Here is a 16,577-nt window from a genome sequence, read left to right on the forward strand (position 1 = left end):
GTGCAGAGCAAGGTTTGCCAGCACAACTGCCTCGGTGGATAGCACTCTGAGAGAAGGCGGGACACATAAGGGTGGGGGAAGCTTGGGGAATTTGAGGGGTGGAACCCATAACTGATTGTTGGACTCTCCTTCTCCAATTCCTTCCAGATAAAACTATGTTTGCTGGAGTCAATCCCGTGGAGGCTGACCTCACATTGCTTGTGGCAGCGCAGGTGGGCAGATGCCAGAAATGGCAGCAATGCCAACACAGGCTGGAGATGGCAGCACATGTGCAGGGGGTCGCCAGCCACCCATCAGGTGAAGGAGGGAACCAGAAGGGGAGGCCAGCAACAGCCCAAGGTGCACAGGTGTCATTGGTCATTCAATGAGCTGACAGACATCATGTGCTGTAAAAGACTGCATCTCAGCAGGAAGACAATGTGGCAACTGTGTCACGTCCTTGCAGACTTGGCAACGTGCAAGAGGTGGGCACCCGCTCCCGATGGCCGTCAAGGTCACTGCAACCCTGAACTTTTATGTCACCAGGTCATTCCAGGCCTTGAGCGGGATCCTGTGTGGCATATTATAATCTTCCACCCACAAGTGCACCCGGGAGGTGACAGATGCGGTGTATGCCTGGGCATCCAGCTATTTCATCTTCGACCTGCAAGTGGTCCACCAAGATGCCTGAGGTGCAAACTTTGCTGCCATCATCGGTATGCCCCAGGTCTAGAGGACGATCGATGGAACACATGTTGCCCTGCGAATACCGGGGCATCAAGAAGTGCCCTATATTGACAAAGAAGTGGTTCCACTCCATGAATGTTCATATTGTGTGCGACCACCACCTGAGGATCATGCATGTGTCTGCCCTCTAGCCTGGGAACTTCATCCTGAGGCACTCCGAGATCATTGGTGTCTTCGAGAACCAGCCCAGGTTGACAGAATGGCTCATGGGGGACAAGGGATTCTCGCAGAGATAATGGCTGATGACACCAGTGTGGAAGCCTGAGACTGAGGCGGCGACCCATTATAATGGCCCACATTGCCACCCATGCTGTTATTGAGTGTGTTGGGTTTGGTGTTGGATGTCTAGCAAGGAAGGTACCTGACCTGTCCAAACCAGGATCTTTATTCAATCACACGTGGTAAGGTAACGATCTGTACAGAGCAAGTTATCATGGAGTTTCTTTGTACTCCTCCAGAAACTACCCCAGCATGACTGTCCACTTCCACATCATATTTATTTATTTATTTATTATAAATTTACAGTACCCAATTCATCTTTGGGTTGTGGGGGTGAAACCCACGCAAACACGGGGAGAATGTGCAAACTCCACACAGACAGTGACCCAGAGCCGGTATCGAACCTGGGATCTCGGCACCGTGAGGCAACAGAGTTACCCCACTGCGCCACCGTGCTGCCCACTTGATCATTTGCCTATGGCTGTATGTGCCTGGCTTATATTGGCGTCCCTTGTCACATGACCACTGTCTTGAGACTGCATAGTGTGTCTATGCCACCACCTGCTGGTTGGAGGTCACCCCACCAGCCATTTATGATATTGCTTACAGACATATCCCCTTCCTCAGAAAACATTAAAATTTGTTTACAATCAACATTAATCTTTTAACTTTATACATTCATGATATGACTAACAATGTGAATGTGTTTAACTAGGGTGACCATAAACATGGAATACCTGGCCAGTGTCCATCTCTTCCGCACAGGCCATTGTGCCTCCCTCGCAAAGGTCATTGTGCCCCCCTCACACAGGTCATTGTGCCTCCCTTATGGGATTACCTCTGTGATCAGTTGGGCTGTTGTCAGCCTCTTCGAAGACTGGTTCGCATGTCAGCCTCATACTTTGTCTCCTCTTTGCTCTGTGCCTCTGGAAGGCATGCAACCGTGATTGCCACGCTTGCATCACCAGCTTCCTCACCCTCTTCTTGCCACTATGCTGTTTGCTGCTTCTCTTTGTTTCTGTTTCTGGTTTGTTAGTGGGATGAGCTAGCTCTGCCAGTCTTCTCCTCTGCCTTCCCTTTGTTCTGAGAATGGAATAACGCAGTTTCTTGTGTTTGTATTTCGGCTTTGCAGCCTCCGGTAGGTGCTGGTTTTCACTCTGTGCTCAGAGGTGTGCAGAGTTTCAAGTGGACCCTGAGGGGCCGACGCATCATCACTGTGTGACCAAGGCCACTTCTGCGGCCTCCATGGAATGTTGGAGAATCTTGCTTTCTGGTGCCTGGGTGGAGGTTGGAACTGCGGCAACAGGTGCCATACCCCTCTAGGCTCACTGGAGCATCGCTCAGTCTCTCTTCTTCACTTGAGATTATGATACTCTCCGGTCGTGATGATTCAGGCATTGGGTCATTGTGGTCAAATTCAAGAATGTATGAGTGATCCGTTGAGCTGCATAGCGAGATTTCATCAGCTCCTCCTCTCAGTCACTCTCAGAGTCTCCAATCACTTCGACATCTGAGTTGCTGTCCTCGCATTCATCATCGATGTCCTCCCATTCGTTGTCAGCGTCCTAAAGGATCTCCACTGTTTCAATTCTGGAGACGTCAAACTCTCCAAATTATGTTCCAGAAGCCTGTCCACTAGTGTCGCCCACCGAGCCTCTCTGCCTCTGTGCTGATAGAAGGTGCGGGTTATAGCTGTGACGCCTCGCCGGTGGTCTCCTCGGAGCTGTCCTCTAAGGTGGTCTCTTGGGTGATGGGTGGGTGGCGGGAGATGACTCCGGATATCCCGGCTTCATCAGACGGTTATACTGCCAGACATTGGACATGTGGTCAGTGAGAGGGAAGGATCATTTTGTCTGACATGTACTGTTCACTTGAGACAGGTCACCTGGGTGAAGGGGCAGTGGAGCCTCACCTCTCTGGCGCGGGCCAACCTCACAGACGTTGACAGCTCTCTCCTCGGGCAACCCCACGATTCACAGGGTGCATTCCTCATAAGAGGTGTGGACTCGAATCTCTGGGACTCCGCCCCCTCCCCCCATCTTGTCACTTTCCCTTTTATTATGGGCTATCTTCTCTGCAGGGACAAAGAGAGGGCTTTGTGAGCCACACGTTTGATGGCTCGGGGGCTCTATAGAAGGTGGCATGTGTGGACACCGCACCTGGACATGAAGGAGTTAGCTGGTGGGTGCCAGGGACGTCTGAGGAACAAGCACGAAGATCGGATGTGGAGAGGACGTGAGGTGTTAACCAGTGAATTTGGGAAGGGTGGCTAGGGGAATTTGAGAGGTAGCTTGTGGAACTGATGCTAGAAGACAGGTGGTAACGTTCCCTTGTAGCTCGCTGGAGGTCGTTTACTTCTTCCTAATTGGACGGCGGTCTTCCTGGTCATGCTGCTCGGACTGACAGTTGCTGCCAGTACCTCCCAGGTGGCATTACTGACCCTGCCGCTGGCCTTCCAACCATCTCGAGGGTACAGGGTGACCCGCCTCTCATCCACAGCACCGAAAAGTCTTGTGAGGCCTCCATCCCCAAAACGAGGAGCAGCTCTGTGTGCTGCCATGCTGATGTGTTGACTGGGAGTGAGTGGTGAGGGAGCGTTTAAAAGCAGGCCCCCCTTGTTAGCGGCGAGCTGCTGAGGCACGAGTTGGGCAAATCAGATGACGATGGAGCCAGTAATATCGAGAATACCGTGGGGGCTCATTTTTGGCACTAAGTGCCATTGAATAGGGGCTGCGATCTCACCAGGTGGCCATCGCGGAACACCCCACCAAACGCGCCCAAAACTGGGCGGTGACATTTATCCATTGAATCGCACCATAATGTGGGCTATATTTATCCATCCCAATCCCCTGAACTGAAAGGTTTAGCCATGCAGTTAAAAGTGCCTCCAAAAAAATACCTATTCCTGCTTCATTTCTGCTTGTTCAGCCTTGAAATAACCCATTTTGCTCGGCCATACAGATGCCTTCCCCAACGCAAAAGCCTCATTAATATAATGTGATGTAATTAGAACCACAATTACTTTTAAATGCCAAGTGAGCAGAGGCTAATGTGAACGCCTTTCCAAGATTCAAATTCAATTTTCTAGTTGAAGATTTAACATATTAACATTAGAGATGCATCTAATCCAACAAGGTTAATGTCAGAATTTTGACAAGCCCATCTTGCCACAACCATTCTTATAAATATGTCTGCTCTGATGATTCACTGCAGATGTTGTTAAATAATTTGTAATTACATTTTCAGTTTTTTATTCAACAGAACATGAAACAAAGATGAAGCTTATTCTCAGTTTATGTGTAACATACATAAAGGCCTAATTCCTCATTTGTCACCACAGAGTAAGGTAACAAAGCAGTTATAGCACCTGAGTAATAATCACAAGGCCTGAACTAATAATCCAGTTAATATGAGGCCACATCCCCCCACGTCTGTTTAATAATTTCAATCCAGATTATAGATCTTGGAATAAAAAGGTAGTACCAGTAAAACAAAAGAGGCGGGATTCTACGGTCGCAGACGGCAAAACCGTGTTCGACGATTGGCTGGAGAATCACAGTTCCCGACCGAATTGGGGGCGGTGCTGCTTTAGCAATGCTCCGCACCCTCCATTGCCTGAGGCCTGAGGACATTGCCTGAGGCCCACCCCCTCCCCCCCACGACGCTCTGTACCCGACCGACCAAGTTCCTGTTGGCGTCGGTCGCGCGTGGTCTCACCGTTAGGAACTTGGCGTGGTGGCTGCAGACTCAGTCCAGCACCGCCACAGTCTGGGGAAAGCCGATCCACGGGCAAGGGGGAGTTTATCAGGGGCTGGGGGCACTGTGGGGGGCTGGTCCGGGGCGCGCGAGCCAGCCAAATTGGGGAACTATTTTGCGGGCTGGGTTTGCGAGCGGCGCGCCGCCATGTAGCATGGTGCTTTCGCTGCAGGCCACCACCATGCGCCACCATTCCCACACCGCGTGGGGCGTAGCCTCAGAATTGGACAATCCAGCCCAAGATGTCAGATTATCACACAACCTAACTAATCCATTAATTTCCTTCAAGGAAGAATATATGCCATCATCCGTACCCAGTCTGACTGTGATATTGTTGACTTTTAATTCCCTCTGAAGTGATTTAATAAGCCATTCAATTACAATAAACTGATGTCAAGGAAAACACAAGTCGGCTGTGCTTTAGACACTGAATGAGGGCACGGAGAAACGAATCCACCTCAGGTGGCCCTGCAAATTCCTCATCACTATCTTCTTGGGGAGAGGTGCAAAATTAGGAAAGACAAGCAACAATCTTACATGGCCATACACAAATCAAGCCAACATCCCAGACTCTTCCATTGTCACCTGGGAACCTAGGAACATAATCAACAACTTGAGCCTGTTCCGTCATTCAGTGAGATCATGCTGGCTCTGTGACGTAACTCTAATATTTGCCCATGTGCCTTAATAGTTTACTGGTTTGACACCTCAAATGATTAGGTTGTCTTATGAGAAAAGTCTGGATAGTTTGAGCTTGTTTCCACTGGAGTTTATAAGAGTGAGAGGTGACATGATTGAAGTATATAACATCCTGAACTGTCTCGACAATGTGGACGTGGAAAGGATGTTTCCTAGTCTGGATGAGCCCAGAACTAAGGGGCACTGTTTTAAAATTAGGAGACTGCCTTTTAGGACAGAGATTAGGTGTTTTTTTTATCTGAGAAGGTTGTCTGTCTTTGGAACTCTGCCTCAGAAGGTGATGGAGGCGGCATCATTGAATATTTTATGGAGGAGGAAGATAGATCCTCATTAGACAAGAGAATCAAAGGTTAGCGGGGGTAGATCATATTATATGTGGTCATATTATGGTCCCAGGTCAGACCGCAACAATGGCTAGGTTACTGGACCGAAACCCCAATATTTTAGTTTATTTGAAAGAATGATTCACTTCAGGAGTATTGCGTGAATAAATAGGACTTGATTATTTTAAAAACAAAACTATATTATAAGAACAATATTAAACTTTTTAACTTCACACTCAAAAAGAATACCTTAAAATTTACCCCTGAACCACTATTACTCAATCTCCCATTAAACAAAAGAATTGTGGACTCAGCATCAGGCAGATCAAAATTAAACCCCTCTCTCCATGTTTCTCCACCAACTGCTTCTCCACACAGCTTTCTCGAAAACCTGCCTCTCCCCACAGCCTCTCTAAATGTCTCTCTGCATTCCTTGGTTCCACCCAGTAATGTCCTAATCTCCCCAAGCTGAAAACACATTGGGTGGGATTCTCCGTCGGCCAATGCCGGAATCGGAAACACGATTGGGTGGAGAATCGGTTCCAATGCCAAAATCATGGCGGGCGCAGGTTTCACGCCAAATTGCAATTATCTGTTGCCACAAAAATGCCGTCAATATTATTCAGAATGCTTCATACAGTAAACACCATAGGCAGATTATTAGCAGGCCTGACCTGGTATTCTCCGGGGCCTCTGTGATTCTCTGCCTCCACTTTGGCGAATTCCCGACGGCGAGGTTCACTTGTGCTTTTAAAAATTGTGAAACTGGTGCGGTGGCTGATGAGGGAGAGAGAGGAGATAGAACACGGAGAGGCGCAATCGTGGGCTGCCGGTTCCACCAGGATGCCTGGGCAGCGAGTTCGCCGCCATTGAAAGGATTCCCCAGGTCCAGGGATGATTGACCGGATGCATGTCGCCCTATGAGCACCTGCAGATGACAGGCCGCTCTACACAAACCAAAAGATTCCACTCGGTGAATGTGCAGCTGATATGTGACCATCAGATGCACATCATGCATATCTGCGAAGTGTGCACGATGCGTTCATCCTGGCACACGCAACGATTCCCGGCCTCTTCGAGGCACACTCTCATCTTGGGGGTTGGCCTTTGGGCAACAGGGGTTATCTACTGCAGTTGTGCCTAATGATTTAAAAAAAAAATTTAGAGTACCCAATTATTTTTTCCAATTAAGGAGAAATTTAGCATGGCCAATCCACCAAGCCTGCACATCTTTGGTTTGTGGGGGTGAAACCCACGCAGACACAGGGAGAATGTGCAAACTCCACACGGACAGTGACCCAGGGCCAGGATTCGAACCCGGGTCCTCAGCGCCGTAGGCAGAAATGCTAACCACTGTGCCACCGTGCTGCCCTTGTTGTGCCTAATGATGCTTATCCGGAGGCTACAGACCAATTCAGAGACCCGCTACAACGATGCCCATGCAGCGACATGGGGCATGATTGAGCAGTGATTCGGCCTCCTGAAGATGCAGTCCAGGCGCCTGGACCATTCTGGAGGGTCCTGAAGTACAGCACCGGGAGGGTCACCCGCAATGTGGTGCCCTGCTGCGTCCTCCGCAACATCACACAGCAGAGGGTTGACGTGTTTGAGGAGGAGGATGAATGTCAGTCCTTGTCCGACGAGGATGATGCAGGGGAGGGCGAGGATGGACAGGACATGAAGGCCAGGCAGGCACGGGGAAACTGCACAATGAGTGAAGCAGGGCCAATGTTCACCCACCAGGGCGGGAGGGACTTGACAGGGGGTTTGGACATTGCATTCCACCCACTCCCCCTCCCAACCACCCACCCACCTGCAGCACCCCCCCCCGCCCCCCCCAAAAAATGTCCCGTCAGCTCTGGCACGTAGCTGCCTGTGAGAGGGCGCTCTGAGGAATGTTGGAGTTGGATAGTGTTTTATCTTGCAGCCATTCATTTAGTTCATTAAATTTCTTTATTGGCTTTTGCATTGTAAAGATGGAATAAACTGGACACGGCTTTTGCAGAGCTTGGCTTGAGTCACCATGGGCGCGATTCTCCGCAAATGCGGAGAGTCGTAAAGGCTGCCGTGAAACAGGCCGTGTTTCACGGCAGCCTCCGCGCCCCCTCCCGGGACCCGATTCACCCCCCCGGTCGGGGCTAGCATCGCGGCCCCGGGAAGAACGGCAGCACGGGCTTAGCGAACGTTCGCTAAGCCCGGCCGCCAAGACTCATGGCGGCTGACGCGCACGATGACGTCAGCCGCGCATGCGCGGGTTGGACGGCTCCAACCCACGCATGCGCGGATGATGTCATCGCGCATATGCATCAAACCCGCGCATGCGCGGTCCCTCATGCCCCTCAGCCGCCCCCCTGGACTGATCCTGCGGGGCGGCGGAGGGACAAAGAGTGCGCGGGAATCGGACCCGCTGCCCACGATCGGTGCCCACCAATCGCGGGCCCGTGCCACCCTTGGCGGCCGTGCCAATCGGTGGCATGGTTGTGCAGAACGGCACTTTGCAGCCGTTTTCATGAACTGTGATAGCAGGTGTGTTTAAATTCGTGAAAACGGCCGTAAAGGCCTGGGAAATCGGCCCATCGGATAGGGAAGAATCGCTGTTCGACGTAAAAAAACGGCGAGCAGCGATTCGTGTCGTGGGGCGGCCGTGGGGGGGGGGGGGAATAGCGGGAGGTCAGGAAAAATGTCGGGAAGGCCCTCCCGCTATTCTCCTACCCGTCGTGGGTGGCGGAGAATCACGCCCCATATGTTGAAGTATTGTTCAAGTTTTAGCAAGTCTTCATTTAAGGTCTGGCCCATGTGGTGATATGCATCACTGTAGATACACAAGGGGTTAATGTAAGTACACGTAGACTAGCTGGACACTAGAGGGAGCACCAAAGATATGACACACAGACACTCAACCAATAGGTCAGTAAGATAGGACACGACCAATGGGCATTCACGATAAACACAGAGGTGACACTACCACAGGGGGGCATTACACCATCCCATATATAAAGGACACAGCACACATGATCTTCCTCTTTCCAGTGGAGACACTCAGTGAGTACAGGCACAGGGTTGATTCAACATCACACCCACCACGTGAATTGTAGCAGACTGGTTCGTCAGTCTGAGTAGCTACAGAAGGATTAACAGTAGAGGCGAATCCGAGTCGGAGATTTGTAAATAGTTTAATAAACGTGTTGAAGTTGGCTCCACGTCTGAACCTTCCTTTGTCAGAGCGTACATCAAGGAAGCAGCTTATGCTACGCCAAGAGCATAACAAGACAGCCCAAGATGTCAAAATCAGGGGCGAGAGTTACGAGGCAGATGCCATCGGCATTTATAAATTTTAAGGAAGTAGGTTTTGGAAGATCATGTTTTTAAAAGTTTAACAGGGATGGAGTTAATACTGAGCCTTGGGGGAGTCCATTGGTTTGTTTTTTCCATGCACTTTCTGCCAGTCCAAGGTGAACTCTGAAACTTTGATTGTTGAACAGTATTCCGATGCTTCTAGTTGCGGGCAGGGGGTAAAGTGGTGCGGGGAGGATGGTGTCATAGGCAGCTGTGAGATCGAGGAACACAGCAATTGTCTTCAAGTTTTCTGAAAGCCGTTTTCAGTGTCGGTGGTAAAGACCAGTACCTGCTCCACTGTGCTACAGTCCTTGAGGAATCTACACACACACACAGACCACAGACACATACCACATACATGTATGTTTGCATATATACATTGTGACAATAATTATTTTTGAAGAAAAAATTCAATTTCTAATGCCTTTTTTTTCTGGCTGCATTTTAATAAACTGTAAACCTATTAAGTCAATGGAAATACTAACAACCAGCCAAATAAACATTTCAACCGTAAGTGCTATGAAAAGTAACAGACTCTCAACTGGACCCCACTGTACAATCACCCCACATCACCTCCCCCGCTGCCCTCCCCATAGACAGGCACAAATATCCATGAAGATTGGGAGATTCTGAAACACAAACAAAAACTTTGACAACACCGTCATCTTCACCCTTCCAGCCAATGACAAAGGCAACACATCCCCCCCAAGTCCTCCTTCATTCACTCCATTAGCTTTACTCGATTCAACTTGTACAGCTGGGCCCAGATCTGTGCCACGTGTATCCCTTGATAACGAAAGCTCGCCCCTACTAACCAAATGGCACCCCTTCACGAGTCCCCTCTGGTCCTCCCCTATCATCCCCGGCACACAGTTCTTCATCCTTACCACCAATATCTTTGCATCCACATTCAACAACAATATTGGCTGGTATTGTAATGACTCTGTATATCAATATAGATGACCAATGTATGTACAGTCAATTCAACACGAGATGTCTCACTATCAGATGGTATAAAAATGACTGTCCCGCTCTTCCTTAGAGAGTGTGCTTCAGGAGAGTGAACAGACAAGACATAGAATAGCTAGAGAGAGAGAAGTTACAAGTTATTTGAAATGAAAATGAAAATCGCTTATTGTCACGAGTAGGCTTCAAATGAAGTTACTGTGAAAAGCCCCTAGTCGCCACATTCCGGCGCCTGTTCGGGGAGGCTGTTACGGGAATCGAACCGTGCTGCTGGCCTGCTTGGTCTGCTTTCAAAGCCAGCAATTTAGCGTTGTGCTAAACAGCCCCAGTTGTTACCCCAAATTTGTTGTTACCTTGGATAATTAGTTAGTTACCTTTACTGTATTTTATTTATTTTACTAGTTGAGTATTGAGTACAAAGGACTCAAATATTGTTCATATTACTCAATAAATTAGTTCATCTCTATAAGAAGATTTTTGTTCATTCCATCAACTTGGCTGGTACCAGAGTGATTTCAGCTTTTAAAAAGACTAGTGAAGATTTAGAATAAAAATTAAGAAAAAAAAAAATCAACTATTCGATTACAGAAGTCATCGCAACATCGAAATCTTCGACAAAAACACCTTTTCAATGGACCAAGTTCAAGCACCAAGACATCGAAAGACCACTGGTAATTTAAATTTGAATTGGAAATTGTTCAAACAACAGTTTCAACTCTATTTAGAAGCTAGTGACTTAAGTGGTGCACCAGAAGCTAGAAGAATTGCTTTACTTCTGTCCCTGGCAGGACAGCAAGCAATCAAAATCTTCAATTCCTTTAATTTTAATGTGGGTAGGGGAGTACGGTGGCGCAGTGGTTAGCATTGCTGTCTCATGGCGCCGAGATCCCAGGTTCGATCCCGACTCTCAATCACTGTGTGGAGTTTGCACATTCTCCCCGTGTCTGCATGGGTTTTGCCCCCACAATCCAAAGATGTGCACAGTAGACAGATTGGCTACGCTAAATTGCCCCTTAATTGGAAAAAATGAATTGGGTACGCTAAATTTATAGAACAAAAATTTTAATGCTGGTTAAGATAAAACAAAGTTTGATCAAATTATAGCGACGTTCGATGAACATTGCAAGATGAAGACGAATGAAATTTTAGAAATATTAAAATTTCACAGAAGAGTTCAAAAAGTTGGTGAACCGGTGAATAACTTTATAACAAATCTAAAAATTCTCTCCATCTCCTGCAATTTTTTAATGCTGCATGATTCTAAGATTCATAATCAGATAATTTTTGGAGTAAGAAATGAAAGTTTAAACAAGAACTTTTGAGGCAAAACGAATTCACACTAAAAATAACAATGGAAAAGTGTTTGCATCACGAACAATCAAAGAATCAGTATAATGAATACCTCGAAAATAAATGTTGTGAAAATGGTGCGAAAAGGTACCACGAGGTAGAGGCAGTATTGCACTCGATGCAGAAGCACATTTGGAATGGCACCCACCTATCGCGAGACCTGTACGCACATGCGCACATCCAGAAAAGACGCAAACCGTGAAAATACTGTTTTCCACATGCACGAGAAACTGTGCATTGGGAATTTGAAAAAAGAGCGCACTCTGGATGAAAATTGAATGGCACATGCGCAACCGCTGACATCATTACGTCACAAACGTCATGATGTCAGAAGACTCAGACGACGCCCACTTAAAGGGAGACTTTCCTAAAATTTAAAAAAAAGTTATAAAGCTACAAAACTCAAATTTGTTACCTTGAAAGGCACAATGTCTGAACCTCAACAGACAGTTGAAAATAAATTTTGCAACAGTTATGCTGCAGTTTTCAGCATAAAAAGTGTAAAGCACAATAACAACTCCAAAATCAAAGAAGATGATTACTTCTTGGACATAGCTAAGTTATTTGGATATGATGATCATAGCATCAGCAACAAGGTTGAAAATGACTCCACACAGAGAGTACTGACCAACTCCGTTGAGAGAGCGCTGATCATCTCCACAGAGAGAACACTGCATGACTCCACAAAAAGAGCGATGAAAGACTGCACAGAGAGAATAATGGAAGCCCTCACAGAGAGTTCATTGACAGACTCCAGAATATAAGCAAGTAAAGACTCCAAAGCAACAACCATTCATGAAGAAGACTATAAAAGTCTACCCAACTCATTTAATCAACAGTAAGAAGACAAGGAAAGTCTGCCCACTGTATGTGAGAACAGTGACACAGAAATCATAATCAACATACAAGATGTTCAAGATCACAGTGAGACTGACAGATCTCAGCTCGACTACATAGGAGCACTCAATAATCAATGTAAAACTACACATAAGTCCAGTGAGACCGCAACAATTAAAACCTCATCTACTCTTGACAACCTACAAGAGATCAAAGATGAAGAAAATCCAGCAGAAATGACTACTATCATCAAGATCAATGGAACATCATAGATTACATAGAATTTACAGTGCAGAAGGAGGCCATTCGGCCCATCGAGTCTGCACCGGCTCTTGGAAAGAGCATCCTACCCAAGGTCAACACCTCCACCCTATCCCCACAACCCAGTAACCCTACCCAACACTAAGGGCAATTTTGGACACTAAGGGCAATTTAGCATGGCCAATCCACCTAACCTGCACATCTTTGGACTGTGGGAGGAAACCGGAGTACCGGGAGGAAACCCACGCACACACGGGGAGGATGTGCAGACTCCGCACAGACAGTGACCCAAGCCGGAATCGAACCTGAGACCCTGGAGCTGTGAAACGATTGTGCTATCCACAATGCTACCGTGCTGCCCTGATACCACAAAGGTCACTGATACTGAAAAGTTTGAGAATGACTCAAATTTTCCACAAGGAACAGTTATTAAGAACGACTGGGGGCAGCACGGTGGCACAGTGAGTAGCACTGCTGCCTCATGGCGCCGAGGTCCCAGGTTCGATCCGGCTTTGGGTCACTCTCCGCGTGGAGTTTGCACGTTCTCCCCATGTTTGTGTGGGTTTCTCCCCCACAACCCAAAGATGTGCAGTGTCGGTGGATTGCCCACGCTAAATTGCCCCTTAATTAGAAAAAATGAATTAGGTACTCGCAATTTATTTTTAAAAAAAGAACCACAACAAAAACCACAACAAAAACAACAACAAAAATAACAACAGAAACAACAACAACTATAACGAAACAACAACCTGTACAACATGGTACAACTTTGCTCATAAAGATAACATAACATGGCATGACAATGAAGTTCAAGAATTCATATTTGCTCCAAGACAAAAAAGCAACACAGTTTTCAAGGCAAATGACATACAGCATCATTACCACAAGCACAAGAACAAAATTAAGATCTCATCTGATAAAAACGTCAGATGGAAACATTCTGAGAAGAAATCTACTTCAAGACACAGATACTGCGAAGATTTGTCCTAATCTTGATTTGAATCAAACAATTTCAAAACAAATTGAACAGTAACTACATTGAAATTTGATGATCAACAAAGACATTAAAACTTCTTCATTACCGTTGACACAAAGAAGATCGACAAGGAGAAGAAGAAGATCCAATCATCTTAATTTGTGAACGTTTTCATAATCCTAATGATTGCTGCACAATATAGACACTGCATGTCATATGTAAAATTTTCTTTTAATATTTGCAAGAAAATTTTATAAAAGGGGGGATGTAGTGATCTCTGTATATCAATATACATGATCAGTGTATATAAAACTAGTACAGTCAATTCAACGCTAGATGTCTCACTATCAGATGGTATAAAAATGACTTTCCAGCTCTTTTTGAGAGAATGTGCTTCAGGAGAGTGAACAGACAAGGCATAGAATAGCGACAGAGAGAAGTTATAAGTTATTTTGTTATTACATTATATAATTAATTAGTTATCTTTACTGTATTTTATTTCTTTTACTAGTTGAGTATTGAGTACAAAGCACTCACAAGTATTGTTTATATTACTCAATAAATTAGTTCATCTTCATAAGAAGACTATTTTTCATTTCATCAACTTGGCTGGTTCAAAAAGTAATATATATGTTATGTTAGGTAATATAACAGGTCTGACCCAATCTGCTCCAGGTCTTTGTCTTTCTTTCAAATGAACAAGGTAGATACCTGACACAGCATGGGAGGAAGCTCCCCACCGACACATTGTACATCTCCACTAACAGGGGCCCAGCTCTGACCCAAACCTCTTCCAAAACTCCATTGAGAACATGGCTGGGCCGACTGCATTGCCCCACACAATTCATCACCTCCCTCAGTCCAATTGGGGCCCCAGCCCCTGCACCCTCACTTCACCTCCCTCTCAGCATCACAAATCCACTATGCTCCCCACCGCAAAGGACGCACACTTATTAACCAGCACTGCCATCTCCTCTCATCTTCATATCCAGCCCTGAATGAAACACCTGACCCAAACATCCCTTCATCAACCTCGTCTGATCCACTACCTTGAAATGTGTCTCTTGCAAAAACATCCGCCTTCAAACTCCTCAAATACGCGACCATGCGCAACCTCTCAACCGGCCCATTTAATTCCCGAACATTCCATGAAGTCAGCCAGGTCGGGACCCCCCCTCCACCCTCCTATATCTCCATTTTAACCAGCTCTCCCAGATCCATGTACTGCACACCTTTAGGCCCTCCCCAAGATGTACACCACCATCACTCCTTAAACAACTATGCCACATCAACTCCGTACATGTCAGCAATCCCCCCTACCCCTCATCCACACCCCTCCTCCATCCCTATCCACTAGCATGGTGGCTCCCACTTGAGGCAACTGCCTTTCTCTAAACCCCACCCAATCCCTCATACCTGCTCTTCCACATACTCACTTATATCCACAACCCCAATACCCCACATGATACAAAACACAATATAACATTTAACCTGGCCGAAAAGTGCCAACACTTCCCTCATTGGTATCTCAATAGTCTAAAGTTCTCACAAGTCCCCAAGTCCATGGTCTCTCAAAAACCTACTTGCCTCCTCCAGCTTGTCTATGTAGAACTCCTGGCCCTGGTATGTGACCCACAACCCGGCTTGGTACAGCACCCCAAACTTCACTCCCTCTTTAACCGGATTGCTTTGACCCGGTTGAACCCAGCCCGGTGCTTAGCCAGCTCCACACCCAGATCCTGTTAGACCCAAATCAAATTCCCATCTTTGTTGCACTTTCTCGTGTCTTTGTCCAGATATCTGTGCAATTGTATCACCATCGCCCTCGGCTGCTCCCCTGCCTTCTGCCTGCTCCTCAGCGACCTGTACATTTGATCCACCTCAGGAGGTCGGTGGAAGACCCTCTCCCCACCAGCTTCCCAAGCATGTTCAGTCCACACTTTGTAGCCTGCAATCCCTTAATGCCTACAGGCAATCCAACAATCTGGAGATTGTGCCTCTTCGACCTCTTCGACCTCAGCATAATCTCTGCCTCCAATGCCAAGCCGGTCCTCATGGTCCACCAGCGACTCTTCCACTTTTTGGAGCAATGCACTCTGTGCCTCCAACATCTGCGCCACTCTCGCGATCTCTGCCCGAATAGTTTGCCACCTTAGTCAGGTCCTCTGAGGCCTCCTGTCTTTGCTCCCGAAATTTGGCCATCAAAAATGCCTCCAACTGTTCGTAAACCACTGAGCAGACAATGACATTACAGCACTTTCCGCCATCTTTCTTTCTGCCTTGCTTCCCTAAAGCTCCTGGTCTGACTGTTGTCCTTTGCAGTTGCACTCCTGAGACATGCCCACCCGAAGGAGAATCCTGATCTCTGTCTGTTCCCATACTTTATACCAGCAAACACCCCGGTGAGTAGGTAACAAGGACCAAACAATTCTGCCTCAAGCAGGAACCACCAAATGTGCAACCAATCTCTCCATGGCCACCACCGGATGTCAAGCGGGACTAATTTGATAAATGATAAGTTCTCTAACCAATATCCACATCAGTCTGTCGCCATGCAATTCCTCCCTTTCCCTGTTTCAGATGGTCGGTTCTTGGTTTGAAGGAACAATGCCCATTCCAGACCAGGCCAACTCTGTATTAGGATACCGGACCAGATCCCAACTTTTATTAGGATACTGGATGAGAATTTTTCTATTTGTAAAACTGCGAGGGAAGGATACTTCATCCCAAGAGTGGTGACTCTGACCAACAGGTAATCTGTAATGTTAAAATAAACATTACTTTAAACATAGAATTAACCACATTAACATCAAAGAAATAGCTTTACGATTATCAGTTCAACAGTTTTTAAATAAAAGGAAAACCTGAACTTACCATTGGGCTAATTCCAATTAAAAAACCCAAAACAGTTCAAATGCCACTGATAAATTAAGTTAACAAAACAGGTGTCTTGCTTACCTTGGGAGAGAGTTTATTTCAAGAGCCGATCCAGTCCCCTTGTGCTCAAACTAACAGCATTTGAAAAAACTGCTGTTCATCTTAAAATCCTATAGCAGACTGCAAAACTACAGACAGACCTGGTTCCTCCCATTAAATACATAATCTGTATCCCACGAATCTGTATTCCA

This window comes from Scyliorhinus canicula, chromosome 4 (genome assembly GCF_902713615.1).
Source record: "Scyliorhinus canicula chromosome 4, sScyCan1.1, whole genome shotgun sequence".
Classification (NCBI taxonomy): domain Eukaryota; kingdom Metazoa; phylum Chordata; class Chondrichthyes; order Carcharhiniformes; family Scyliorhinidae; genus Scyliorhinus; species Scyliorhinus canicula.